This window comes from Pristis pectinata, chromosome 4, assembly GCF_009764475.1.
Source record: "Pristis pectinata isolate sPriPec2 chromosome 4, sPriPec2.1.pri, whole genome shotgun sequence".
Classification (NCBI taxonomy): Eukaryota; Metazoa; Chordata; class Chondrichthyes; order Rhinopristiformes; family Pristidae; genus Pristis; species Pristis pectinata.
In genome coordinates this window covers 16976577-16992690 of record NC_067408.1, presented here as the reverse complement: position 1 = coordinate 16992690, position 16114 = coordinate 16976577, and the positions used below count along the sequence as shown (strand labels likewise).

Here is a 16114-nt window from a genome sequence, read left to right as displayed (position 1 = left end):
ACTGCAACTGTAACAAGAATTGACTGGTATAGATTAGAAGAACAAGACTGTAATCATAATATGTGCTGAAACTATCTTGGTCTTTGACAATGTAGAAGAAACACATGTTGGGATCATGGCATTAGAAAACATCAGTATGATCAGACTATAACCAGGACATTAAGCTATGCTAGTCCAGACATATTTTAATGATGGCCTTGTAGATGAATGTGGCATTCTATAGAAAGAGGAAAATGGAGCTTAAACATGTGTGCAACCACGGTGATGGTATCACGGCTGAATACTTTGAAATCACGTGGCATGAATCAATTGCTGAAAACTGACTTTTATAAGGGTGGGAGCTCAGGTGGAAGCTAAGATTGATCATCCATTCACCACATAGCTGAAGATGACTTCAAATTCTTCAGACTCGTCCTTTGCACTCAAGTGACCTGCTCCACCATTGCTGAGGAGGGAGACATTTATGAAGACCCTCCTCCTTGCATTAGTTATCTAATTATCCACCACCATTTGCAATGAAATGACAGAGCTTTGATCTGATCAGCAGATTATAGTTTTGTTTTTGCTTCATCTGTCGAAAGCTGCTTCTGCTGTTTGGCAAACATGTAGTCTATGTTGTACCTTCATCAAATTGGCTTCTAAACTTCTAGCTACAACATATTGGTATTGGTATTGGTTTATTATTGTCACTTGTACTGTGAAAAACTTGTCTTGCATACCGTTCATACAGATCAATTCATTACACAGTGCATTGAGGTAGTACAGTAAAAACAATAACAGAATATAGAGTGAAGTGTCACGGCTACAGAGGAAGTGCAGTGCAGGTAGACAATAAGGTACAAGGTCATAACAAGGTAGATTATGAGGTCAAGAGTCCATCTCATCATATAAGGGAACCATTCAATAGTCTTACAACAGTGGGATAGAAATTGTCCTTGAGCTTGGTGGTACGTGCCCTCAGTCTCCTGTATCTTCTGCCTGATGGGAGAGGGGAGAAGAGAGAATGACCTGAGTGGTTGGGGTCTTTGATTATGCTGGCTACTTCACTATGGCAGCGAGAGGTAAAGACAGAGCCCATGGAGGGGAAGCTAGTTTCCACGATGCGCTGGGCTGTGCTTTGCCAGACCGTAATGTTACAGTTTGCAGTGAAATATGATTCTACTGTTGCTGATGGGCACAGCATCTCATTTGGATTGGCAGGTATTTTCTGAATCCATTCCCTTACTCTATGAATACAAAGTGAGTATCAAGTGGAAGCTTGACCAGCCAGTTCTCCCAACTGAACCACGTGTCCCCAGTTGTGTCCAAGGAGGATTTCCCCAGTAATATGGGTTGGATATGCCTTTGACACAACTAAGTTGGATGCCTAGGTTAATGCTGGGTGATAGGTCTAGATTTATTAGAGTTATACAATGAGGAAAGAACTCGAGTCACTGGAAATGTGAAGCAGTAGTTCTACTAGCTACGGCACTGTGTTACCCCAAAGTCTTCTGATTTTGTGTACAGCAGAAGTACAATTGAGTATAGAGTGAGGAAGGAGTGTTCGTGTGATCGTGTCATCATCACTTTGGGAAATAAGCCTGCCTTGTCCCTCCCGACCATCAAGCACCCATTTTACATTAATCCTACACTGATCCCATTTTATTCTCACCATATTCCCATCAACATTTCCCAGATTCTACAAGTTATCCACACACTTGGGACAATATACAGTGACCAATTAGCCCATCAACCCGCACCTCTTTAGGATGTGGAAGGAAACCAGAACACACGGTGGAAACCCACACAGTCACAGGGACAATGTGCAAACTCCACTCAGACAGCCTGGAGGTCGGAATCGAACCCGAGACACTGCAACTGTGAAGCAGTAGTTCTACTAGCTAAATCACCCAAAACATTACCCAAAATTCTTCTGATTCATTGTAAAGCATAAGTGCAATTGAGTATAGAGTGAGCAGGGAGAGTCCATGTGACCCTGTCATCACTTTGGGTTGTGGCACTACCATCATGATAAACAAAATATATTCAAAACTGAGTAACTTCCCAGATCATTCAGGAGAGCAAAGTGTCTACCACAGCACCTAGGCTCACAACTACATCAGTCTCGCAAGGGCAGAGGATTTCCTTCCAAAGGACATTAGTGAATCAGCGTCTTTTTAGTAGCAGTTTTATGGTCAACATTTATTGATACTAACTTTTCAATGACAGACTTAATTAATTAGCTGGATTTAATTCACCAGATCCTTTGGTGGGATTTAAGCTTATTTCTCTGCATTATCAGTCCAGGTCTCTGGCTTCCTTGTCCCGTAGCATAACCGCCATGTTGCCATTCCTGGTTTCCATTAATCCAGTTAGGTTGTCGATGCACGGAAGTTTATTCCATGAAATTAGCTGCAGTACTTTTTCCATCCCTTGCTGGTTTCTGATAACATTACTGATTGGGTGTTGCACAAGGACATTGAGTGGAATGGGTGAGTAACAATGGGTCTGATAGTATTTCCCTTCCTTTTTGGTTAGTGTGGCCCTGCACAGCCACTGGAGAAGAATATTTGTAACAACTGTTTTCCTTTGGAATGAGTTACTTTCTCAGGTTTACAAAACTTGTCACAAAGCACCACAAATCTAAAAAATTGCAATGCAGTCATTCTTTGATTTACGAAAAGACTGTTGTTGGAAAATGCTTCCTTAAGCAAAACTTTGCAAATTGAAAAGGCTGAGTGAAGTGCATTATGGGCATTTTGATACAGTGTCACCAATGTTCATAAAGTGGCATGTTGTTCATTATTGTGAAAAATAGCTTTGTATATGAAATGCCCAAAGAGCCAAAGGTGTTGTGAGTAAATCTGTAATTCAACTGTTCATAAGTCAACGAATATATGTACACCAGACTTAAAGCAAAATATTTTCCTTTGACAGTACACATTCCCTGCAGTTGCAACAATTGTGTACTTTGTCCTAGGATTTTCAAAATTCATACTGGTTAAGTGACTTGCTAGCTTCTTGAGATATATTGTTATTGTAAATATCCTATGATTAACTGATGATTTTTCATGGCTGCTAACACAATTCCAATCTCAAGAGTCACATGTTTCAAAATGTAGTTGCTGCTGATCACGGGTTCATTAATCTGGATTTTAAAAAAAACATTGTATATCTTTTGGTCATTCTAAGCTAACATACATCAGTTTGCACCACAGCCCTTAAAATATGCAGTAGATTTGATAGTCTATCATTGCTACTGGAATAAGTGTGCAGTTTATTCTACTGCCAGCCGTAACTCAGAAAGTAACTCTCAGAAGAGAATCAGAAGTTCTGCCTTCGATTCACACTCTGGAGATTCCAGCAAAAAAAATCTCAGGAACAGAAAAGTCCCACAGCACTATTCTGAAAAAAACACACCCAGTCTAAATATATCCTTCACTCAATTTGTGGTCATTATTATATTATAGTCTGTGGCAGCTTACTGGGTGACAATTGGATATCATGTTGCCTCTATTATAATAGTGACCACACTTCAAAAAGTACTTTGTTGGTTATAAAGCAACTCAGAACGCCCTAAAAAGGACGAATGAACCTCTTTTCCTTCAAGCAACAATTCCTCATGGCACTTAATGCTTCCAGCCAATTTTATTTAAACTTGAGCTATTCTTTAATGTGCTGCTGCTTACGATATGTATTACTTCTTTTCCTTTTTCTTCCCTTTGTCTTCCTTTTCTCTCTCTTAAGCCATATTTCTCTCTCTCACTCCCTTTTAATAGCTTAATTTTCAGACCTCATTAGCTTTTGATGATCTTCATTAATAAAATAACTTGGCTTAGACTTCCTTAGTTTGCACCTCTGGGTTCAGTCCCTGTGGTCTAGATTTATCTTTTATTCTACTTCTCCTCATTAGGGTGTAATTTTCATATTTCTTCAGTCTTAAAAAAATATTATTTCCTATCCTTTGTTTTTAATTTCCAATGCCAGATTCCACTTCATCTTGACATCTGGTCTTTGAAATATTTCCCAAACTCTTTTTTTCTGCAAGTTTTAATTAAAATGATCAATTTAAGTACTGACTGTACATTAGAACTCACCCATAGGATCATTCTCTGATTGCTAATCACAACTAAGTGCTTTTTTTTTCTTTTAGGCAACTTCTCTCTTTTTACCTGGAGACAACAGTGTTGAAACTCTTCTGGTATCTTGCCTGAGGGGCCATTCTTCAGGTGTGAACCCAGATGATGAATGCCAATAGGATGTCTTCTCCTGATTCCTGCCCCAAAGAAATTGGGCTCTCAATTCCTGCATTCTTGAAGTGGCAGTGGGCCTACTTCAGTTTCATACAGAGCTGTGTGAGATCTGTCTTCCTTTTTAGTGGCACCTTGCAAAGTGCAGTATCCTCAATGGAAACCACTTATAAGTGGAGGAATACACACAAAATGCTGAAGAAACTCAGCAGTTCAGGCATCATCTATGAAGGTAAATAAACAGTCAACCTTTCGGATCAAGACCCTTCATCAGGGTCCTTCATCATCGAGCCCTGATGAAGGGTCTCGACCCAAAACATCAACTGTTTATTTCCCTCTATAGACGCTGCCTGACCTGCTAAGTTCCTCCAGCATTTTGTGTATATGGCTCCAGATTTCACCATCTACAGAATCTCTTATGTCTCTGCTTTAAGTGGAGGAGTGATTTGAGGCACTTTTACTATTCAATGGCAAATGGTAATTGGGTACCTGGAGCAAGGATCACCCGCTGCCCATCCCACAGCACAAAAATGGGACCATTCTTGAAAATTCTGCTTGCTTCAGTGATGGAGGTAAAGGCTCACATAATGACCAGCTCTTTGACTAATGTGAATTCTGTTTAAAGGCCTGCTCCTGAATTTGAAGTCCCCTCAGTTCCAGCATGCAGCATAGCATGATGCAAAACCTAGTTTTTAAACTGTATAATGTCACTGCTGTGTAACATGTGATGTCTATGCACTAGCCCGTTGCATGCACAGATGGGCATGATAGACTATACCATGTACACAAACAGGCAGGCACAGTAGTGTAGCGGTTAGTGTAATGTTATTACAGCGCCAGCGACCCGGGTTCAATTCTGGCCGCTGTCTATAAGGAATTTGTATGTTCTCCCTGTGTCTGCGTGGGTTTCCGCCAGGTGCTCCAGTTTTCTTCCACATTCTAAAAAGACATATGGGTTAGGAAGTTGTGGGCATGCTATGTTGGCGCCGGAAGCGTGGCGACACTTGCGGGCTGCCCCCAGAACACTCTACACAAAGATGCATTGTCTTTCAATGTGACTAATAAAGAAATCTTATCTTATCTAAACTGTTATGTATCACATACAAACCTGGTGCTATACAACAGAATTTTTAGCCCATTATGTCTTGTATAACCACATTTTCTCTTTGAAGTTTATGCCCAGCATCCATTGTCCTAGTGTTCTTATTAATAGTGATTATTCTGTGATCAATTTTGGGTCATCATCATTTTATATGTCAGAACAACTTTCCTGTGCAAAGTACTCCACATGGAAATGACACAGCACTAGCTATAGGCTCAAGAGACTTTTACTCTATTTCACAAACTATATATCCCAGTGACCTGTTTGCCTTTTTTCTAGACTGGCTAATGTGTAGTGACATTTAAGAGTTTTCCATTAAATTCGCCAGATCCCTCTCCTGTGCTATTACCTCTGGAACTTTCCTATTTCATTTGAACTCTGATAATTTGATCCTTTTCCACAGCACCTGGCATCCCTCATCCGATATTAGGTCCAATCTTCTGGACTGATCAGGTTCCTCAATAAATGGTCTCTATATTCGCCGTTATTTTTTGATTGTCCCAATTTAATACCATCTCAGATTTGAAAAGTATTGTTATTATGGCTCCCTACAAATCACTAGAAAAATAAGAAACAGTAATAACTTCAAAACCAGGCCCAATTTATTCTACTACCCTCTTTTTCTGCCTAATTTATCCCTTTTCCGAATCATACATGTCATTTTATACTTAATGCAAATCCTTCATTACTTCTCTAATTAAAATGCACATAATGGAAATTTCCTGGTAAAAATATCTGCAAGGAAAATATGTACTTATATAGAGGGATATTAATGGAAGCATTACATGTATTAAAAATCAAAAGATCAAAATTATTAAATGGTGTTATGAATTCCAAGAAAGGAAATGGATGACCATATTGTGCAGCACCTATTCTTAGTTAGGATGCTCCTGAGCTTCTTGTTGCTTGTCATTTTAATTTTCCATTCTACTCCCACTCTGGCCCCTGTATTTGGCTTCCTACACGGTTGCAACAAAACTGAACATAAGCGCAAGGAACAGAACCTGTCTTCTGGAGACACAAGAGACCACAGATGCTGGAATCTGGAGCAAAAAATGAGCTGCTCAAGGAACTCAACAAGTCAGGCAGCATTGTGGAGGGAGATGGACAACAGATGTTTCAGGTAGAGAATCTTCATCTGGACTAACCTGACCTGTCTTCTAACTTGGCATGTTACAGCCTTCTGGATTCAACATCAAAGTCAAAAATTTCAGATAAATTAGCCATTCAAAAAACTATTTTGATGAATAACAATGATTGCCCTGAAACAAAAGTTCTTTCTTCACATATGCAGCTTGGCCTGCTGAGTATTTCTGGCATTTACTTCAGATTTCAGCACAGCAGTATTTTGGATCTCTATAGCATTCACATAGCTCAAGCAACCAATGATAAGTTTCTATCATCCCATTTCAATAATTTATTGTAAAATAAGGAAGAGCAAGTCTGAAGCATAATATTTTAGATATTCTGTTATCCTCACAGTCTGTTGCATGTTTGGGTTGATGGATCATAATTGCATACAAGAGCAAAACGAATATCAATTGTGGTAGCCGTGTATGCTTATCAACTTCTGTTCTCTTCACAAAGCATAGGGAAACCTGTGGACTTCCAGCTCAAAATGCTGAGCACCACCTTGCCGCAAATCAAACTTGCATCAATCAGCAGCAGAGATCTGTACACTTTGTGCGGTTAAGGAGGAACATGGGGCTGAACACTAACTGCTGTCAATGCTGGCACGTACAAGAGAGACCTAATTTGTTGAGTCTAAAGCAACACACACAAAATGCTGGAGGAACTCAGTAGGTCAGGCAGCATCTATGGAGTCTTGACATTTCGGTTCAAAATCCTTCATCAGGACTGGAAAGGAAGAGGGCAGACGCCAGAATAAGAAGGTCAGGGAAAGGGGAGGAGCACAGGCTGGCAGGTGATAGGTGAGTCCAGGTGAGGGGGGAAGGTAGGTGGGTGGAGGAGGGGGGATGAAAGGGAGTGATGTAAGAAGCTGAGAAGTGATAGGTAGAAGAGGCAAAGGGCTGAAGAGGAAAGAATCTGGAAGGAGAGGACAGTAGACCATGGAATAAAGGGAAGGAGGTGGGGAATAGATAAGCAGGTCATGAGGGTGGGAGAGGGGAAAGAGAAATGAGGGAAAACAAAGGGGAGGGGGGGGAAGAAGAGGGGAGGGTTTACCAGAAGTTAGAGATATCAATGTTGAGGCCGTCAGGTTGTAGACTACCATGGTGGAATAAGAGGTGTTGTTCCTCCAACCTGTTTCTGGCCTCAACGTGGCAATAGAGGAGGCCGTGGATAGACACTTTAGTATGGGAATGGGATGTGGAATTGAAGTGGCTGACCACTGCGAGATCTTTGCTTTTGTGGCAGTCGGAGCGAGGATGCTCGATGAAGCAGTCACCCAATCTGCGTTGAGTCTCACCGATACAGCTGTATACAGTTTATACTCAGTGGTATCTGGATATGGTCACCAATGGCCTGTTTGGAAATGGAGACCACACTGCGGCAAATTTGCACCAGGGAGTTACTGAAGCTCTTGCACACAATGCTGGGAATTATTCTGGATGGTGAGAGGAAGTACAACAGGCAAATATGCTCAATCACCTCTCACAAGCGAGATCAAGGATCAGCTATGAAAGACAGCTCTAGCTTATGATACCTGCTGTTAGAACTGTAGAATCATCTATGACTATTTCCACTGTTGCTGTGGAGGATTTTATAAACAAGTGTCAAGAAAAGAATAACTTCAACTTCCTTGGAGTAAACCATAAGGGGAGGCAACAGAGAATGCAACAGCAGGCAAGATTAACAATTACCTCCAGGCAGTGGCATCTGTGGAGTACAACAGCAGTAACTGGTTGGCATTTGTGTCATCATCAATTACATGCTGTCACATAATACTGTAGAAGTGATATAATGCACCATCACCAAATCCAATGAACTCTCAGTGACTCCAACAAAAGAGATCTCTGTTACCTCCAAGGTTTCTTCATGGATACAAAGTGTAGGCTTTCTGATTCCATATGCAAGTAACTTGGTCTTTATGCAACTGCTAAAATCTGCCACTCTGCAACTATTTAGTTGAGCACAATGTCAACTAATATTCGATGTGGCATGAACATACACAAGTACTGGATTACATCAGTTGAAGTCACAGTAACATTTTTTACCATTTGTTTTAATTCATTTACAGGTTTGGGCATCGTGGTCCATATTGAACATTCCTAATTGCCCCAAACTAAGTTAAGATTCAACCATAAGCAATTCTGGACATGTACAAATGGCAAACCAGATAAGAACAATAGAATTCCTTCACATGGAGTCATCAGTGTATAAGTAGGATTTTAACAAAGTTCAGTAGCTACATGGATACTATTACTGGGACCAGCTTTTCCAAGATGGGCAGAACAATAACAGATAGAATTTAACCCTGAAAAATGTGAGGTGATGCATTTTGAGAGAACTAATAAGGCTAAGGTGAATGGATGAATGGTAGAACCCTTGGAAGTTTTGAGAAGCTGAAAGACCTTGGTGTACGTTCCTGGATCCCTGAAGGAAGCAACACAGGATGGTTAAGAAGGCATACCAGATAGTTGGCTTTATTAGCCAGGACATAGAACATAAGAGTAGGAAAATTGTGATGCAACTATATGAAACATTAGCTGGGCCACAGCTGAAGTACTGTGTGCATTTCTGGTCACACTAAAGGAAGGGCATGATTGCACTGGACAGGGTTCAGATGACATTCACCAGGATGCTGTCCGTAATGGAACATTTTAGTTATGAAGGGAGGATGGGTTTGTTTTCCTTGAAGGAGAGAAGGCTGAGGGGGGATCTGACAGATTTACAAAATTATGAGGGGCATGGTCAAGGTCGATAGGAAAGACATTTTTCCTCACAGCAGATGCATCTGCAACCAGGGGGAAAAGGTTTAAACAAAGGCATTAGAGCGGATATGGGCCAAGTGCTAAAAAATGGGCTGAGTATGGACAGGTACTTGATGGGCAGCATGAATTTGGACCTGTTGCTGTACTATGTGACTCTATGAATCTATGGCAAGCTGCAAAGGAGCAGAAAGGGAACAGAATATGTAGAAGCACAAAGGCCAGTGCAGGCTCATTGGGTTGAATAGCTTGTACCAGTGGTGCCTTTTCAGTAATAATCCCCCATGTAAGTCTCACTTCTCCTGTTAGCCTTTACTTCCCTCATTGAAACACAGGAGGTGATGACTGTTATCTGATGTTCTTCAATAAAAAATCCAGTCTTTACTCCTCATCTCTATGGTGGCCCTTCAAGCACCAACTCTTCATTAAATTTATTAACTCCACATCTGCTACAGGGTAAAATGTTCCCTTTTCAATTTTCAGCTGCTCAAAGACATACTCGTTAATGATATCAGCAGGAAAAAAAGTCAGTTTTTTTAAACCAATTTTGCTGTTACATGCTTCAATCCATTTTAGGAGAGTAGAGAATGGTCAAAGCAAAGTTTTAATTCCAAATAAGTAGTTCTCTCAAGATAAACTTTTCAATAACTTTAGCTCCCAAGAGCATCATAATTCCAGTAACCTGGAGTTTGAAGCAAAAAAAGATAAATTGGGTGCTACTTTGCCAAGAAAATGCCAAACAGCAAATGGTTCTTTCAAATTAACTAATTTAATATGAAACACCGTGGAATATGAGAAAAGATGGGTAACCAGGAAGGTTTATAAGTATGGTCTTCTCAACAGGATTCACTTCACAGAATCACTGAATGATCTGCACTGGCAGCAAGTCAGTCTATCTTGTGTTTGAAAGATCCTGCAAACTGGTCCCACCACCTTGGCCTTTCCGAATAACCATGCAAATGCTTCCATTTGAGTCTTCATCTAATTTGTCTGCTGAAAAATATTTCTGAATTACCTTTCCCATTCCTTCAAGAAATTCATACCAGATCAAAATATATCACTGCATTAAATCCTCAACTTATCTTTGATTCTTTTGCACAATATCTTGTATCTTTGCTTACCAAGCCTTCTGTAGAATGATCCACTTCAGAAAGCGATCTCCTGCGAAGATATAAAATAAAATATTTAATTTTTATTTAGGTGCGAACTATTTCTTTTTAACATGATCAGATCAGCCTTCATCATATTTAATCACAGGACAGGCTTGGCTTGAGGAGCCTGGTGCTCCTGCTCCAATTTTCTTGTTTTCTTGTGTTCTAGAGTAATAAACACAAGTTGCATCTATGTAGGAGTCACAAATCAATCCCAATATTTAGGGACGGATTGAGGATCTGGGAATTATAGTGCAGTTATCGAGTACTGATAGACATAAATGATCAGCGGTATTCTGCTGGACATTAGTTTATAAAAGATGGTGGTACCCGTAAAAGGTAGTTAGCATGGTTTAAAGAAGTGAAGGCTACTGGAATTCTTTGGGGCATTCGCTGACATGGAAGGTAATGGATAAGCATAGGATTTAATGGACTTGCATTTCACCAACATATTTCAACTTTAAACTTTATTTATATAGCATGGTAACAGGTTCTTCAAAAGGAAAACAAATCAAATTTGTTAACCATGCAAGATCATAGCTCGCTGAAAATGGTGGCACAGTTGGATAGGGTAGTGAAGAAGGCATTCGGCATGCTTGCCTTCACTGGCCAAGGCATTGAGTATTAGATTTGGGACATAATGTTGCAACTGTTCAAAGTAGCAGTAACTGGCTGACATTTGTGTCATCATCAATTACATGCTGTCACATAATACTGTAGAAGTGATATAATGCACCATCACCAAATCCAATGAACTCTCAGTGACTCCAACAAAAGAGATCTCCAAGGTTTCTTCATGGATACTAAGTGTAGGCTTTCTGATTCCATATGCAAGTAACTTGGTCTTTATGCAACTGCTAAAGTCTGCCACTCTGCAACTATTTAGTTGAGCACAATGTCAACTAATATTCGATGTGGCGTGTGCATGTTACACAAGTACTGGATTACATCAGTTGAAGTCACAGTAACATACTTTGCCAGTTGTCTTAATTCATTTACAGGTTTGGGCATCATGGCCCATATTGAACATTCCTAATTGCCCCAAACTAAGTTAAGATTCAACCATAAGCAATTCTGGACATGTACAAATGGCAAACCAGATAAGGACAATAGAATTCCTTCACATGAAGTCATCAGTGTATAAGTAGGTTTTTAACAGAGTTCAGTAGCTACATGGATACTATTACTGGGACCAGCTTTTCCAAGATGGGCAGAACAATAACAGATAGAACTTAATCCTGAAAAATGTGAGGTGATGCATTTTGAGAGAACTAATAAGGCTAACACATATGCATGAATGGATGAATAGTAGAACCCTAGGAAGTATTGAGAAGCTGAAAGACCTTGGTGTACAGGTTCCTGGATCCCTGAAGGAAGCAACACAGGGTGATTAAGAAGGCATATCAGATAGTTGGCTTTATTAGCCAGGGAATAGAATATAAGAGTAGGAAGATTGTGATGCATCTATATAAAGCATTAGTTTGGCCAATCCTATTTGATGCAGGGTTTCGACCCTAAACGGTGACAATTCCTTTCCTCCCGTAGATGCTGCTTGACCTGTTATGTTCCTCTGGGAGATTGTCTGTTACTCTCAAACTAGAGGGCATAGGTTTATGGTGAGAGGGGAGAAACTTAAAGGACATCTCAGGGGCAAGTTTTTCACACAGAGAAAGGTAGTCATTTGGAACGAGCTTCCAGAGGAGGTAGTAGAGGCAAATACAATTACAACATTTAATGGCATTGGACAGGTACTTGGACAGGAAAGGAGGAGAGGGATATGGGCCTAATGCAGACAAATGGAATTAGCGTAGGTAGCATTACAGTCTGCATGGACCCGTTTCTATGCTGCACAACTCTATGACACTGTGACTCTATGTTGGAAATTAGTTTGGCAATAGAAAATAAAAGTGATGGATTTCTGCAGGTACATGTCAATGCCAAGGATAGGACATGTCCCAAGCCTAACTTGAAGCTGTGTCCTTGCTCAGAGAGCAGAAAATTCAAACAACTGAAGTGAGAGAGTTAGGGAACAGCAGGCAGTTTTTAACATGTTAAAAGTAGGTGCGTGCACTGATATATGACGGACTCGTATCGAACAGACACATCCTACTCTACAAAAATTATTTGAATCAATGTTGCACGTATTACACCGAAATGTATTAATGTGCTTCAATGAGTGAACCTGTTGCACTGCTTTAATGTAACATCAGTACTAAGTGAACCTTCAGTTAATGTGTTCCATCTTGCTTAGGGGAGGTAATTTGACCATTGTAATGTATGTAATATTGGTTGGTACTTTAAAATCTTGCAGCACGTGAACAAATGTTCTCAATTTTGTTACACTGTGTAGTATAAAACCTGCCTGTCTGTGTGGGAGTAAACATACAAGAATGATGCCTCTTACTGTAAACTAATAAAGTACTTTGCTTTTTTAAATTACTGGCTCTCCTCCAGTATCTAAATGAATGAAAGATACTAAGCAATCATGACATCAAAGTACACTTCGCTTATCCAAATAGCATCACCTAATCTTAAATGTTAATCTAAACGTTTGAGGAAAGGCAGGGAAGATCGGTATTTGGTTCAATGTGTTAACTTCTGAGAAAAATACAATGTCTGGCAACTCAGCAATCCTCTGGTAACACACAGGACTGTTGATCCTGAGTATGAGATCCAATACTAGTGCACAGCTTGGAACCATAACAAATAATCTGGAGGATTTACTGATATTAATCCAGCTAATCAGATGCATCATTTATATTTTTTGCACAATAACACATGTAGAAAAGAAAACAATCTGGATGTAAATATATTCATCAAAAGCACACATATAACCAAAATGTTAAAGGCCAGTCAAACCTGGTTGATATCTTAAGGGCATTTAATTGCAGCATTTTTAGCCCCTGATTACTAACAACCAAGATTAATTTGGAATAGTGTGTGAAATGGGCATAAATAATAGAATATGTTAGAGAATTCGGAGAACTGTACAAAGATTCACTTGAAATAACAAAATGTTAATATATGAGTGAGGAGGAGATAGGACTGGGTTTGATCCCATTGTTTGAAAGAAGCTGGAGGTGAATTCAACCTGCTGAAGAGAAAACGGGGTAGATTCTTCATTATGAACCAACACAGAGTTTAAGATTAAAAGTCATTTTAGAAGGAGGTAGAGGTTGTGGATTTTTTTTTAAATCTGCGATTCACTTTTGATTCAGAGTTCAATTGAAAAGCTCTGTGAGCAAATCCCTCATTTATTCCTGAAGAAAGATAAAGGGTAAAGGAGTTAACCAGAAAATGAAGTTTAGAAACCAGTAGCATGTCTCTGTGGGTCTTATTATCTGAGTCTTTCACACTCAAACCTGAAAAACCACCAGTCAATTGAGAAGACTGCCTATGAGTTCTATTTACCATTTTTATCTCATAAGCTGAACTCATGCCAGATCATAGTCAGGCTCATCTCTATCACAGAGATTTCTTTCATTGTTGTTAATTCTCTCTAGCTCAGTTCCCTGTGATTGTTCCAGTGCAGAATGCATGAATATCGCAGCCACTATTGTAAACCATACCGGCAGGGGATTTGTTCCCATCGCTGTGATAGAGAACTTTAGTATCACTTCTATTATAAAAATGAAGCACCAAAGCAAAACCAAGCAACCTACATTCAGGTGAGATTCCAAACCCAGTTATGGAACTAACCCAGGAGTTATTTCAAACAGCTTGAGTTTCATGGAAGATATTGCTGGTATGGTAAACTTCACCCCACCCCACCACTCCCGCCACCGAATTGACCGCAATAAATGAATCAGGTAGAAGGTGGTCCTGAATGTGTGAAAAAAGAATAAAGTTACTCATTTCCTCGAATGGAAACTGAATTGTCAGAGAGATCTTCCCTTGTAACAACTAAAAGTGAAAGAGTCTATTTTATCATCAGGACAAATTAAACGCTCAAATCATATTATCTTTTGGCCATCTGCATCAAAACATATCTGAAACAACTTAGAATGCTATCAACCTTTTACATTATTTCTGTAAAATGGCATTCTAAGTGAATGGCAACAGTAGAATTATCAAGGTTCACACAGACTGACAACAGTTGTGCACCTTGTGACCCTCATGGAAACATCTCCAATCTCAACCATAATTATCAGTTTCATTCCTTGATAAGTCAAGGATCAGGAGGCTAATTTAATGATTTATGGCCATAATTGGACTGCAGGCTGATGAATAGTGTGACATGTGGATTCTCTGAAATTTCCTATTCAAATTATCATTAAATAGGACTTAGTTGGACTAATAACATGGCTTTCAGCATTGGATACTGATCAGTTCCTCCTCATTTAAAAGGTTTACATTAAAGCTTGCTCATGACCATTTCTTTCATATCATACTCTCAGCTTCACCGGTGATCTTTGAGCAAGAAACATTAAGCAAGAAACAAGAATGTACCATGCTCAGCACTGGTAGCCTTTGTAGGAAATGGCTTTCTTAACCTTTGCACAATCAAAGGCAATGTGTAGGCACAAAATGACAACGTTGCCATTCGACCCAAAAGGAAGTCTTATTTTATTTTCCTTCTGTCCTGTTCATGCAAATGCAAAGCTATATTTTGGAACACCACAAAGAGAAATTTTAAAAAAAGTTGTCTTTACTTGTAGTGGATTTATACATTTTAATCTACTGCTCACTTTTGGAATTTCTGTCACTTATACTTTTAGCTGAAGACATATTTGTTCAATCTAATAAATTCAATGCTACACCTTGCTGTAACTCTTGGCAAGCCTTTGATTCACAGATGTCCCACAGTAAGGACAATCCAGAGGAAACACTGTGAGACTCTTAAGAAAAAATTACGAACATGATAACAGCCGATAAAAAAATCAAACTAATCCATCTGCATGAGTCCAATCTGAAGCAAAATAATTTTACTTTCAGCTGAGTCTCACATCTGTGCACAACATCCCCTGGAAGATAAATTAATCTCCTTGGCAACACAGAATTGGCAGCCTCCTATCCAAGCATTTACTGTATTCATACAAGCTGAGAGCAGCAACAACCTCTCCAGCTTTAATACAGCTGCATTATTTAACCCATCAAAACGAGAATAATAATTTTAAAAAACAGCTGTAGAATGTCGCAAACTAATTTATTTTCTCCTCGTTCTTGGCACATATTTTATTACATGATGAGCGAGGGCCACTTGTCCCATTAAAAGCAATTAGAGTCCGAGCAGCCCACTTAAATATTGATTTGCAAACTGGGATCTGTCTACTTCTTAACCATCTATTTGTAATGTTCAAGGGGAGGACGCGTGGAATTCTAATTTGAGTAAATTGCCTGAAATATTTTATACCCACATGCTGTTAATGAAAAATGGTTAAAAAGCAGGTAGTGGCTATGGTTACAGATTGCATAAAAAGATCTTCTGCAGAAACTAATTTGAACAGAATTTAGATGAGCTTGATCTGAATTGCATGGGTTTATTTCTCTTGCTGGTTGTGTACATCACTGTGAGAGATGCTGAACTTAAGGCAATTGCATAAGCTGAATACTCAATACTCAAGGTACTTGGGAACACCATTATATACCACTAGGTAATAGGTACCAATTCACAACATCTCACTATCAACTGTTCCACAGTTAGCCACTGTTTTGATTTATTTGACAATAAACTGGATGTTAAAATAAATTCTCTGCCACTCCCAGACAATTTACTCCTCTCCTGAAGGCATGGTTCATGGT

General features: G+C 39.5%; 1 long non-coding RNA gene across 1 annotated transcript in view; it reads right to left on the bottom strand.

The window, feature by feature from the left end:
- LOC127569710 (uncharacterized) overlaps positions 1–16114 on the bottom strand; it is a 339255-nt gene that overhangs the window by 205950 nt on the left and 117191 nt on the right. Inside the window, exon 3 of the long non-coding RNA XR_007956233.1 lies at positions 10343–10382. This is a non-coding gene — a long non-coding RNA (uncharacterized LOC127569710). The remainder of the gene's footprint in view (positions 1–10342; positions 10383–16114) is intronic.